The sequence below is a fragment of the Bos mutus genome, chromosome 18, assembly GCF_027580195.1.
Source record: "Bos mutus isolate GX-2022 chromosome 18, NWIPB_WYAK_1.1, whole genome shotgun sequence".
In the NCBI taxonomy this organism is placed as follows: Eukaryota; Metazoa; Chordata; class Mammalia; order Artiodactyla; family Bovidae; genus Bos; species Bos mutus.
Window position 1 is genome coordinate 61,803,753 of NC_091634.1, and position 14,079 is coordinate 61,817,831.

Sequence of the window (14,079 nt, forward strand, 5' to 3'; positions counted from 1 at the left end):
TGCTTCTATGTCTTGCACTGTATGTCAAGGAACAAAATCACATGTGTTATATTTATTTTGTTTGAATTTTCATTGGCAGAGCCCAGTCTGCCAGGCTATGTGCCAGGCTATATTAGCTGAAGTTCTGGTCCAGCCCTGTGCTTCTTCCCATGGGTCTTAGAGGTTTTTGTGCTAATCCACAAAGGAAGAGAGGCCTGGCAGGGATTCAAGCTCATCCATGAAGAACTACTAATGGCTACAACTTTTGTTTAATCCTGGAGGGAATGTGGTGAGAAAAGATTCAAGTGACTTTTTCCCCTGTGAAGTCAGCAGTGGTGGCAGAGGTTGAAATTTCACCTGGTGATTGCTTGCACTGTATTAATGATGCTTTGGAACTGTCTTCTGCTACACATTGGCCTCTCTGAGCCGCTCAGATGAGTTGGCTTTGTTCAGGTGAATGCTGAAGGCTTCTGCTCTCACTCAACCGCTTCTCTTTTCTCCATTCCCATGGAGCAAACTTGGATCCTGTTCTTTCATCACGGTGACTCAGTAGGCAGTGCGTCTCCCAGCCCTCAGGGATGCACCAATAGCTCTTGTTAGCCTGACCAGGCCAATGGGCCCCTCTCAGGCCAACTCCCCTTCACTTCTGAGCCTTACTTCCTTCTCTGCTCTGGCATCCAGTGAGCATGGGGGCTTCCTTGCTCAAATGAGGATGGGAGGCTAAGAATACCAGCTCCAGATCTAGCAGCCTGAGACATCCTTTGCATGTCATTCCCCCAGCTTTGAGTGTCAGACTCTGTCTTTGGACAGGTGTGATTGCTTGCACCTGGTGTGGTAGGAGTGGGCTTCTCAACAGTAATGGAAATCGCATTAAAATGACCATGACCAGTGTGGGAACATGGGGTACACCCAATGGTGGGCCACGCCCTTAAATCCTGGATCACATTAAATCCTCACCACAATCCCACCAGAAAAGTGATTTTATTTCTTTTAACAGATGAGAAAACTGAGATTAGAGGGTACTAAGTAACTTGCCCAACAATTCTGAGCTAATTTTGAATTCAGGTCCCTCTGGCTCCTGATTCCGTATAATTTCTAGTTCACCAGGAACCATAGGAACAATGCGCAGGAAAGGCAGCCCAGGGCTGGGTGCATAATTTGTAGAGCCCAGTGCAAAATGTAAATGCAGGACTCTTTGTTTAAAAATTCAGGCAGTGAGAGCAGAGCAGTAAACCAAGCCTGGGGCCCTGTGAGACTGCACAGATCACATGCCCAGGAGGCTGGCTCTGGCTGAGGCAGGGGGTGTGATATACATACACACAAACAAGCACACACAATTCTGAGAGGTACACTTCCTAAGGGGAGGAGCCAACTTGCCTCCAGCAGACTTTGATATTGAGAAATACAGACCCCCTATTATCAAGTCTTCTCAATTTTCAAAAAAAACCCAATAGAGATTTGAATTTTGGGCAAGTTGTCTAATATTTACCTGTTAATTCGCCTTCCTAATACCCATTCTCTCCTTCTTACTTGATAATAGAATCTCAATTTCTTCAAGGCAGAAATATGCTCACCTAAAAACTGTATTTCCCAGACCGTTGTGGTGAGAGTGGTCATGTGACATGGGTACTGACGAGACCTAAGCAGAGATCCGCTGGTTTTTCGTGAGAAAGTTTTGCTTTCCTGACATAGGTGCCATCTCCTCCTTCTAGATGTTTCTCTTTGCTCCTGTCTTCTTGACAGGTGGAGCAGCCAAGGTGTGCCTGTGACAATGAGGTGGTCATGAGAATGAAAGTACAAGCTGAGGATGGTCCCCAGGTTTGGAGTCACAATTCCAGTCCTGAGTGGCCTCCCCTGCACTTTCTGTCACACTAGAAAAATAAACCCCATGGGGTAAACTGGGGCGGTTGGGTTTTGAACACATAGAAGCAGTCTCTAGTGAATACAGAAGCCAGTGGAAATAATTTTAAAACCCAGAGAGCACACCAAACCAAGGCAGGGAGGAGTCCTGGCTTCTCTCCCACAATCTAGGCTGGGACTGCCCTGCCCTCTGCCTGCAGCAGGGGTTCTTAGTAGGAGTCAGTCACATGCTCACTTTGAGCCATGTATCCTCACGGACCCTTTCAGTGGTCACTCCTATGCCCACAATGCTTGGTGGACATCACTAATGCTTACCCACAAGGGGTCTCTTCTCTTTCTAGGCACGTTAAAAGCATACTTTCTAGGCCCCCTTGTTTGAACAGGGCCTTGGGATGACTTTGGCTACTTGGCATAGGCACATGTGGGCTGAGGTTTGGAAGAGGGGCACAAGAGAGCTGTATGCGTGTTTCCCCTGCTGCGGCACAAGGGCGTGTGCACTGAGACTGCAGATTCACCAGATCAGGGCCACCTGGGTCACCGAGTCACTTCACAGAGGCCAGTTGCCCTGAGAGTCTCCTGGATTCATAGTGAACTCTGTAGGGCTGAAACATACATGTGTTTTAAGCCAATGACATCCTGGATTATTTGCTCTCCCAGCTTAGCTCACTCAGAGCTAACAATTGATAGGTGACCTCGTACATCTATTGCAAAACCTGCACTCATGTGACAGACTCCGAAGCTGAGGTTAGAACATTTCCTCTCAGGATGCACTCCTCAAGTGGGGGTGCCTTTACCTAAAAGGTGAGATTTGGGCAGCACAGAACAGCTAGGAAAGGATTTAGGAGGAGGTGATACAGATTCAGGAATCTTTCACATTACAGGTATCAGTTATAAGCTAAAGGCAAAAAAGAGCCGGCCCTGAGTTCAGTGAGTCAGGACCTAGGTCCCCTCTTGTGCCCACACAAAGCTCTTTGCCTCTAGTTACTATCTCATCTACACATAATTATTGTTTAAAGTGACAAGATCCTCCTTAAACTGACTGAAAAAGGGATTGTATTGGCTTAGCAACAAAGAAGCTCCAGATTTCAGATGACTGAAATGAGATGTTCGAATGATGGTGCACCCCCTCTCTCACATGACGTAGATGCTTCTCAGCTGTGCTTCCTTTGGATTGGTGTCATTCTCAAGCTGGCCTTCTGGACACAGCGGCTCTCAGCAGCTCCAGGCCAGCTCTAGGGGCAGCACCACCTTCCCACATGCCTTCACATAGAGGGTCCCTCCAGCCCCCTCACACAGCCAGTACCCAGGCTGGGGTGTGAGATGTCTGCATGGAGATTGAAATGATGAACAAGAGTCACCAAAACCAGGAGAGCTGCTCCAGTAGACAGAGGATCCGCAGGATGGGCCCAGCTCGCAGACGTGTACACTGAGGTTGGGCCCCATTGTTCTTCCTAGACTGATTCCCGGAGGTGGAGTTAGGAGCAGGGAGAGGATATGGTGCTTGTGAATTAAGTTTTCCTAAGGCACCAGAGCTCAGAGTCTTGGGAGACTGAGGGTTGGATGCGAGACCTGAGAACCCCAGGGAGCACTCTAAAAGAAATCTTCCATGGAGGCCAGGACTTCCAGCACCAAATAGTCCAAATAAGGAAATGAATGCATAGAAAGGACTGTACATACGGAGTACTTACCACTTACACCCTATCACACATCTCAAAATAGACAATTTTCTAAAAGAGGCTTTTCACCAGACCCTCATCAGTGATATGAGTCAGGGGAGGGTCACTTGGGTGTGACTGAAACTCATCTCCAGGTGGCTGGAGCAGTTCCCATCTGCTGAGAGGGCTGAATTGGTTCATACAACTAAAGAGTCCAGAGATTGACCTGGGGTTCAAATGTTGTCAGCTGTCTTTCAAATTCTCTGACTTGGTTTAATTTGCTTTTGTGATTGCCTCAGTCTCAGGCAGAATCTTCACATCTGCAGGCAGATGATCCTCAGGTGCCTCCAAGCAAAGATCCCAGGACTGAGGCTCACTGGCTCAGCTGGGATCACACTCCCGTCCTTTGACTGATTGTCCAGGGCTAAGTGTGTAAGTGTGTGTGTGTGTGTGACAGAGAGAGAGTATGTGTGTGCATGCATGCACATATGTTATGTCCAAACGTTATAGACTGAGAAGGGGTAGTGGATTCCACAGAGGAAAATCAGGGTGAAAGTGAAAAGTGAAAGTGAAGTCGCTCAGTCGTGTCTGACTCTTTGTGACCCCATGGACTGTATCCCGCCAGGCTCCTCTGTCCATGGGATTTTCCAGGCAAGAATACTGGAGCGAGTTGCCATTTTCTTCTCCAGGGGATCTTCCCGACCCAGGGATGGAACTCAGGTCTTCCACATTGCAGGCAGACTCTTTACCCTCTGAGCCAGGAGGGAATCCCAAAAATCAGGGTACTGTTATTAAAAGAAGGGAACATGGATTCTGTTCTGGGGGGAATGGCAGGAGCCAACTGCTGCAGGCACTCTCTTAGAGCTTGGAATAGAGAGGCTTTCAGGACTCCAGCCGCCTGTGGTCACCAGAGCAAGGGGAACTCTTGAACCTTAGTGCTCTGGGGTGTCCCTGTTGGGTTTTTTGGAAGCAGTGCCTGTGATGAGGCTTACCGTGTGGGCAGTGCTCTCAGGAGGCAGGGTAGGGAACGGGGAAATGCTACAGCAGAGGATGCTTGTTCTCTGCTCAACCTGCCTTAAATCAGCTGGGCTGCTGATCTTTCTCGGCTGCCCTGAGTGTGGACTGTGATATTAGGCTGGTGCAAGAGTAATTGTGATTTTGTGTTGTTGAACTTTGCCATTTGATATTGGAATACATTCTTCAACAAATGTGGTGTGGTATATATCATTTTAGTGTGCATTTGCTTTATGTTTTTGGCTAATGAATTATAATTTGATGTTTATATGTATTTTAGACTATGAAATTATGTTAGACAAAAAGCAAATTCAAGCGATTTTCTTATTTGAGTTCAAAATGGGTCCTAAAGCAGAAGAGACAACTCGCAATATCATCAATGCATTTGGCCCAGGAACTGATAATGAGTGTACAGTGCAGTGGTGGTTCAAGAATTTTTGCAAAGGAGATGAGAGCCTTGAAGATGAGGCGTGTAGTGGCTGTCCATTGGAAGTTGACAAAGACCAACTGAGAGAGTCATTAAAGCTGATCCTCTTATAGCTATGTGAGAAGTTGCCCAAGAACTCAATGTCAACCATTCTATGGCCATTTGGCATTTGAAGCAATTTGGAAAGGTGAAAAAGCTCAGTAAGTGGGTGCCTTATGAGCTGACCACAAATTGTTGTCTTAAAGTGTCATCTTTTCTTATTCTACACAACAGTGATCCATTTCCCAATCAGATTGCAATGTGTGACGAAAAGTGGATATTATATGGCCACCAGCTCAGTGGTTGGGTTGAGAAGAAGTTCCAAAGCACTTCCCAAAGCCAAACTTGCACCAAAAACAACGGTCACTGTTTGCTGGTCTGCTGCCTGGTCTTATCCACTATGGCTTTTTGAATCCCGGCAAAACCATTACATCTGAGAATGCTCAGTAAATCAAAGAGATGCACCCAAAACTCCAATGCCTGCAGCTGGCATTAGTCAACAGAAAGGGCCCAATTCTTCTCCATGACAACATGCAACCATGCATGGCTTCACAAGTTGAATGATATGGGCTACAAAGTTCTGCCTCATCTGCCATATTGACCTGACCTCTTGCCAACAGGCTATCACTTCTTCAAGCATCTCAACAACTTTTTGCAGGGAAAATGTTTCCACAACCAGCAGGATGAAGATAATGCTTTCTATGAGTTTATTGAATCCCAATGCCCAGATAATGTTTGTTGCAGGAATAAACTTATTTCTCATTGGCAAAAATGTGTTGATTGTAATGATTCCTATTTTTATATTTATAAAGATGTGCTTGAGCCTAGTTATAAACGTTTAAAATTCAGAGTCTAAAACTACTATTACTTTTGCACCAACCTAGTAACTTGCAGGTCTCGGGAGAATTGCCCAGATTTGGCATATATTACAACTCCTGGGGTTTGGTCCATAGCAAAAGACTAACTGATATGAGGATATTAGAAAAAGTCCATTTTCCTTGCTTCAACATAGGACTCTTTATGATCAAGCGGAGGCCAAACTTCAACTGAATCCACAGTTTTGCCTGATTCTTCCCCTGCTCCTCCCTGCTTCCCTCTGACAAAGGCTCTCTCCTTGACCAAACTCAGTGAGGCTCAGAAGAGACTTCTACTCAACTAGGCCTCATCCTGGGGCCTTGTCTTTGGCCTGCCTAGTCTACTTGTAGCAAGAATCCTGCTAGTCAGTTTAACAAGAATCCCTCCACCCTTGGTATCTGATTACCCTATCCTAACTTCAGATCCAGCCAGTCCATTCTAAAGGAGATCAGTCCTGGGTGTTCTTTGGAAGGAATGATGATAAAGCTGAAACTCCAGTACTTTGGCCACCTCATGCAAAGAGTTGACTCTTTGGAAAAGAGTCTGATTGGGGATTGGGGGCAGGAGAAGAAGGGGACGACAGAGGATGAGATGGCTGGATTGTATCACCAACTCGATGGATGTGAGTTTGCGTGAACTCAGGGAGTTGGTGATGGACAGGGAGGCCTGGCATGCTGCAATTCATGGAGTCGCAAAGAGTCGGACATGACTGAGCAACTGAACTGAACTGAACTGAACTTCAGTAAGAATCTAAAACAGTTTAGCAAGAAACACCCCCTACCCTTGATGTCTACTCTTTACAATTTTCCACCCAGAATCCCCTCACATTGTTGTATTCAGAGTGGAAACTGACTTTTCTCCCCTATTGCCCTAGTTTTAACACATCACAGAAGTAGTGAGTAGTCTTCCTTACTGTTTTAACAAGTGTTCAGTTCAGTTCAGTTCAGTCGCTCAGTCATGTCTGACTCTTTGCAATGCCATGAACTGCAGCACACCAGGCCTCCCTGTTCATCACCAACTCCCAGAGTCCACCCAAACCCATGTCCATCGAGTTGGTGATACCATCCAACCACCTCATCCTCTGTCGTCCCCTTCTCCTCCTGCCCTCAATCTTTCTCAGCATCAGGGTCTTTTCCAATGAGTCAGCTCTTTGCATCAGGTGGCCAAAATGTTGGAGTTTCAGCTTCAACATCAGTCTTCCAATGAACACCCAGGACTGATCTCCTTTAGGATGGACTGGTTGGATCTCCTTGAAGTCCAAGGGACTCTCAAGAGTCTTCTCCAACACCACAGGTCAAAAGCATCAATTCTTTAGCACTCAGCTTTCTTTATAGTCCAACTCTCACATCCATACATGACTACTAGAAAAACCATAGCCTTGACTAGATGGACCTTTGCTGGCAAAGTAATGTCTCTGTTTTTTAATATGCTGTCTAGGTTGGTCATAACTTTCCTTCCAAGGAGCAAGTGTCTTTTAATATCATGGCTGCAATCACCATCTGCAGTGATTTTGGAGCCCAGAAAAATAAAGTCAGCCACTGTTTCCATTGTTTCCCCATCTATTTGCCATGAAGTGACAAGTGTTAGAATAACTTTATTTTTAATGCCCTACTTCCCTATAAGTTTCACCTGAGAGCACTTCCTCTATGAAAGGTTTGCATAAGATTCTTTCTTCCAGGCTCCAGTTCAAGGGAACTGGATCTAGTGCAGAAGCTAAGCATGGCTGTGGTCTCATGTGAAGCCTAGACTTAGCCCCATCCTGTGTGGAGCTCTGGAGCATAAATTATACCCCAGAGTCCATGCAACCTGAGGCAAAGAACACTTAGAGCTGACATTGGCTAAGCTCACTGCGGGGTGAGGATGGGGTTTGGGTGGGGAGCGTAACCTGCCGGGCACCCTACACTAGCTGGGTGGGTGAGGGAGCTCCAGAACCTCAGGCAAGGTGCCAGCAGACCACTGCAGGTAGGAACCTACAGAAGCAAAGTCTGCAAAATAGGAGAGGGATTTAAGGGGCTTGAGTGGGTCATGTACACTGTTTACCTCACAGGACAAATAAATCAGGCTGAAGCGAACTTTGAGGAGTTAGAATTTTAAATTGATACCAGCTGAACTCTCAGGATAGTCTGATGAGCTGACAACAATTGCAGTTTACCAATTTGTTGCTAATTATGTAATAAGAATTACAGAATACAGTACTTACAAATCCTTGTAATGAAATATTTTTCTGTTTTGAGGCAGTGTTTATATATAGATGTAATTAGTTTAAACTTTTTGACCTCATTTGCATTCTAAAATTACAGTGCTATAATTTTCTTTTCCCAAATGCATTCACACTTAATTAATCTTAACCACTCTCAAACTTTTCTGATTTCTATTATCACTATTTAAAGTTGAGATTTTTAATGGATCTAAATTCCATATTCAAATTAATGTCTCTTTCTAAAGTTATAATGACTTGAAATTTACTTGATTTGGGCCCAAAGTATTACCTGAAAATTAATTTGATTGTTTTATAATTTAAATTATGTGTGTGGAATAAAATTCATTAACCTTTTTTACATGTGCATAAAAATTATGACATTCTAACCAGTTAACATTTTTTAATTTGTGCAGTATTTTACAGCATAAAGTTTTTATAGCAGCTCCATCAGCTACATCCCTGAACCCATTTGGTGCCAAAAACCTGGGTGGGTGTTGATTTCCAACTTTGATGAAAATTCTTTGTTTGCGCAGATGATGTTGTATGTTGAAAGTGTGTCTTCTCCTCAGGGACTGAGGGAGCTGAGACTTGCTGAAGTTACTTTAGCATAATCTTCCTAGGACAATGGGGAAGAGCTAACCCCACAAGGCCTGCTCTGGAGGTCATAGGACAGAAAATATGAAACCGTGGGTATGGACTCCTTTCTTTCAGAATTCCACTCTGGAAAGGCACAGACTTGCTGTTCTTAGGACAGCCCTTCCCCAGCACAGAGCTGGGGAGTTTTTCTCAACAAGCCTCAGGACTTGGCAGTTCCTGGAGTGGTTAAGATATGGTGCCCGCATGATTCAGTTCAGTGCAACCAGCTCAGGCTTGGGGTGGAGTCCAGGCTTTGACGCTTGTTCCCAGGTGGCACTAGTGGTAAAGAACTCACCTGCCAATACAGGAAATGCAAGAGATGTGGGTTCGATCCCCAGATCAGGAAGATCCCCTGGAGTAGGCCATGGCAACCCACTCCAGCATTCTTGCCTGGAGAATCCCATGACAGAGAAGCCTGGCTGCTGTAGTCCATGGGGTTGCAAACAACTGGACACAGCTGGAGCAACTTAGCATGCACCTATGTTACACTGATTCAAATCCCCTGTCTCCTGGACTATAGACAAGACCTCTTCACAGGTGCCTTGTGGCAATACTGTCCCACCTTCAATGTTTCCTCCACTTTATAGCCAGGATTATTTTGAAGGATGAATCTGGCTGTGTCCCCTACTTAATAAGCTCCCCATGGCTTCCCACATAGAAGCTACTTATGGACAGACCTGCTCACACTGGCCGAGAGGGCTGCTTCCCCCACCCAGTGCTCCAGGTGTGGTGGTCTTTGCGTTCACCACTCTCCCTCAGGCTCCCAGGCGTGGCACACGCTGTTCCCCTGCTCCCTTCAGAGTCTCTAGAAGGAACAAAACTCTGCCATCACCTTGATTTTAATCCACTATGACCCACTTTTAACTTCTAACCTCCAAAATAGTAAAACAATACATTTGTACTAAGTTTTTGGTAATTTGTTACAACAGCACAGGAAACAAATTACAGCCCTGGAATCATGCCTCCTGGATCCCTGGACTTCAAAGAGGGCTTAGAAAATGGCCATTTCCTCCCCTTCAGGGCTCCTCTCTCTCTCTGGAGCCCTCCAAATGTCCATAGACCCAGGCTAGAAAAAGGGTACATGGCATCCTCATCCTCCCCACCTTCCATTCCCCAACCTCTCATCTCCCGACCTTCCCCATCCCTACTTCCTCTCAATCCCCTTCCCTGAGGCTTCCATTCAGACATGCTAGCATTGCTGAAACCCTGGGGGTTTATCCTGGTCTGCACAGGGCTGCTCAGTCAGGCCTGCTTCTCTTCTGAGGTCTACCGGAGACCTTGCCTGTGAGCACCCCTCCCTTGTGGGATGCTGGCACCCTTTTCTAGGATCTTCACAATGAAGAGTTCTCATGGATGACGCCTCACCCTCAGCAGAGGTGAACGCATGGCTAAAAGGCCAGTGGGGCTCAGTACCCAGTGGCTGGGCGGTGACAATAAAGCAGCCAGGCCCACAGGCCTTGGCTCTCCTATAAGGAGCAATGCCGGAGTGAAAGCAGGAAGGCTGCTCTTCAGCTAGCCTGGAGCCTGAGCACAACAAACCAGGAGAGGAATGCTGGTGAGGCAGCAGGACAGGTGACCTTCCCTCTCCTCCTCTTGCTGCGCTTGTCCCCTGTGGGTAAGAGACATAATTCAGCATCTGTAGTGACGTGAGAGAGAAAAAAAAATAGCAGTGAACTTCCCAGCACTGCAAGCAGAGCTTTCCTGTTTCGGGGAACGAGACAGAAGTTACTGGCAGGGGGGCGACTCAGAGGTGGTCCCCGAGGCCCCAAGGCAGTGGTACCTCTCTGGGGTCTGTGACCCTGAAGAACAGGGATTTCCTGGTTAGAAGAGGGTGGTGCCCACCCTGTGGCCTCAGGGAAGGTCAAATCTCCGCCAGCACTCAGCTCCACAGCACCTGTGTCCAGGAGGCTGCCTGGTCAGCAGCTGTGCACTCCCTACCCTCTCACCTAGGCTCTCTTCTTGAAACTTGAGCTTCATCCTCCTCTCTCCACTGAGCAGAGCTCTCTGCTTCCCTACCACCTGTGCCTGGCCCAAAGTGGAGGCCAACAGCGGGTCCTTTCTCTGTCATCGTGTTCTGCCACAGGTCCTGCTGCCAGATGACTCAGTCCTTGCTGGCCTATGCAAACTGTAGCAGTGGGTTCAACTGACTGGCTGCCATGCTATTAGGCCAGGCTCACTGCCCATCCCAGGTGCCTGTTGCCAGGAGGTCACATTCTTAGCAGGGCCCCTGTGTAGCAGCTGAAGTTGAGTGGTTCTATGAGAATCTACAAGACATTCTAGAACTACACCAAAAGATGTCCTTTTCATCATAGGGGACTGGAATGCAAAAGTAGGAAGTCAAGGGACATCTGGAATAACAGGCAAGTTTGGCCTTTGTGTACAAAATGAAACAGTGCAAAGGCTAACAGAGCTTTGCCAAGAGAATACACTGGTCATAGCAAACATCCTCTTCCAGCAACACAAGAGATAGTTCTACATATGGATGTCACCAAATGGTCAATACAGAAATCAGATTGATTATATACTTTGCAGCCAAAGATGAAGAAGCTCAATACAGTGAGCAAAAACAAGACCTGAAGCTGACTGTGGCTCAGATCATGAGCACCTTATTGCAATGTTCAGGCTTGAATTGAAGACAGTAGGGAAAACGACGAAGCCATTCAGGTGTAACCTAAATCAAATCCCTTATGATTATACAGTGAAGGTGATGAATAGATTTAAGGGATTAGATCTGATAGAGTGCCTAAAGAACTATGGATGCAGGTTTGTAATATTGTACAAGAGGTGGTGACCAAAACCATACCCGAGAAAAAGAAATGCACGAAGGCAAAATGGTTGTCTGCAGAGGCCTTACAAATAGCTGAGAAAAGAAGAGAAGTGAAAGGCAAAGGAGAAAGGGAAAGATATGCCTAACTGAATGCAGAGGTTCAGAGAATAGCAAGGAGAAATAAAAAAGCCTTCTTAAATAAATAATGCAAAGAAAACAATAGAATGCAAAGACTAGAGATCTTTTCAAGAAAATTAGAGATACCAAGGGAACATGACATACAAAGACAGGCACAATTAAAGAACAGAAACCGTAAGGACCTAACAGAAGCAGAAGAGATTAAGAAGAGGTGGGAAGATACACACAAAAAACTACCCCCAAAAGATCTTAATGACCCAGGTAACCATGATGGTGTGACCAGTCACCTAGAGCCAGACATTCTGGAATGTGAAGTCAAGTGGGTCTGAGCAAGCATTGTTGCTCAGTTGCTAAGTTGTGTCTGACAGCTTGTGACCCCATGAACATGCCAGGGTTCCCTGTCCTTCACTGTCTCCCAGAGTTTCCCCAAACTCTTGTCCATTGAGTAAGTGATACTATCCAAACCATCTCATCCTCTGCTGCACCTCTTCTCTTGCCTTCAATCTTTCCTAGCCTCAGGGCCTTGCCCAATGTGTCAGTTCTTTGCATCAGGTGGCCAAAGTGGAGCTTCAGCCTCAGCACCAGTCCTTACAATGAATATTCAGTGTTGATTTCCTTTAGGAATGACTGGTTATATCTCCTTGCTGTCCTAGGGACTCTCCTGTAGAGTCACAATTGAAAATAAGAACAGAACCACAATTTGAAAATATCAATTCTTTGGCACCGAGCCTTCTTTATGGTCCTACTCTCACATCTGTACATGACTACTGGAAAAACCGTGGCTTTGATTATAAGGACCTTTGTTGGCAAAGTGATGTCTTTGCTTTTTAATATGCTGTCTAGGTTTGTCATAGCTGTTCTTCAAAGGAGCAAGTGTCTTTTAATTTTGTGGCTGCAGTCACTGTCTGCAGTAATTTTAGAGCCCAGGAAAATAAAATGCATCATTGTTTCCACTTTTTCCCCATCTATTTACTATGAAGTGTTGGGACAAGATGCCGTTATCTTCGTTGTTTGAATACTGAGTTTTAAGCCAGCTTTTTCACTCTTTTTCACCCTCATCAAGAGGCTGTTTAGTTCCTCTCCACTTTCTGCCATTAAAGTATCATCTGCATATCTCAGGTTGCTGATACTTCTCCCAGCTATCTTGATTCTGGCTTTGAGTCATGCAGCCTGGAATTTCTCATGATATACTCTGTATATAAGTTAAGTAAGCATGGTGACAGTATACAACTTTGACATACTCCTTTCCCAAATTTGAACCAATCTGCTGTTCCATGTATGGTTCTAATGGTTGCTTCTTGTCCTGCATACAGGCTTCTCAGGAGACAGGTAAGATGGTCTGGTGTTTCCACCTCTATAAGAATTTTCCACAGTTTGTTGTGATCCTCACAGCCAAAGGCTTTAGTGTACTTAATGAAGAAGAAGTAGATTTTTTTTTCTGAAATTCCCTTGGTTTCTCTTTGATTTAGTGGATGCTGGCAATTTGATCTCTGGTTCCTCTGACTTTTCTAAATCCAGCCTATACATCTGGAAGTTCTTGGTTCACAGAATGCTGCAGCCTAGCTTGAAGGATTTTGAGCATAACCTTGTGAGAATGTGAGATGAGTGCTATTATACAGTAGTTGAAACATTCTTTGGCATTGTCCTTCTTTGGGATTGGAATGAAAACTGATCTTTTCCAGTCCTGTGGCCACTGCTGAGTTTTCCAAATATGCTGGCATATTGAGTGCAGCACTTTAACAGCATCATCTTTTAGGATTTGAAATAGCTCAAATGGAATTCCATCACCTCCATTAGCTTTGTTCATAGTAAGGCCCGCTTGATTTTATACTTCACGATGTCTGGTTCTAGGTGAGCGAACACACCATTGTGTTTATCCATGTCATTAAGACTTTTTAAATACAGTTTTGCTGTGTGTTCTTGCCACCTCTTCTGTGTTTGTCAGGTCCTTGGGGTTTATGTCTTATTGTGCCCGACTTTGCATGAAATGTCCCCCTGGGTATCTCTAATTTTCTTGAAGAGATCCTTGGTCTGTCCTCTTCTGTTATTTTCCTCTATTTCTCACCATTGCTCACTTAAGAAGGCTTTCTTGTTTCTCTTTGCTATTCTGTGGACCTCTGCATTCAGTTATGTATACCTTTCCCTTTCTCCTTTGCCTTTTGCTTCCCCTCTTTCTCAGCTGTTTTTAAGGCTTTCTCTGACAGCAGTTTACCTTCTTGCATTTCTTTTCTTGGGGATGGTTTTGGTCACCATCTTCTGTACATGTTACGAACCTCCAGCCATGGTTCTTCAGGCACTCTGTCTTTCAGATCTAATCCCTTGAATCTATCATCACCTCCACTCTAATTAGGTCATACCTGAATGGTCTAGTGGTTTTCCCTTTCTTCAATTTAAGCCTAAATTTTGCAATAAGGAGCTCATAATCTTAGCCACAGCTCCAGCTCTTGTTTTTGCTGACTGTTTTGAGCTTCTCCATTTTTGGCTACAAATATATAATAAATCTGATTTC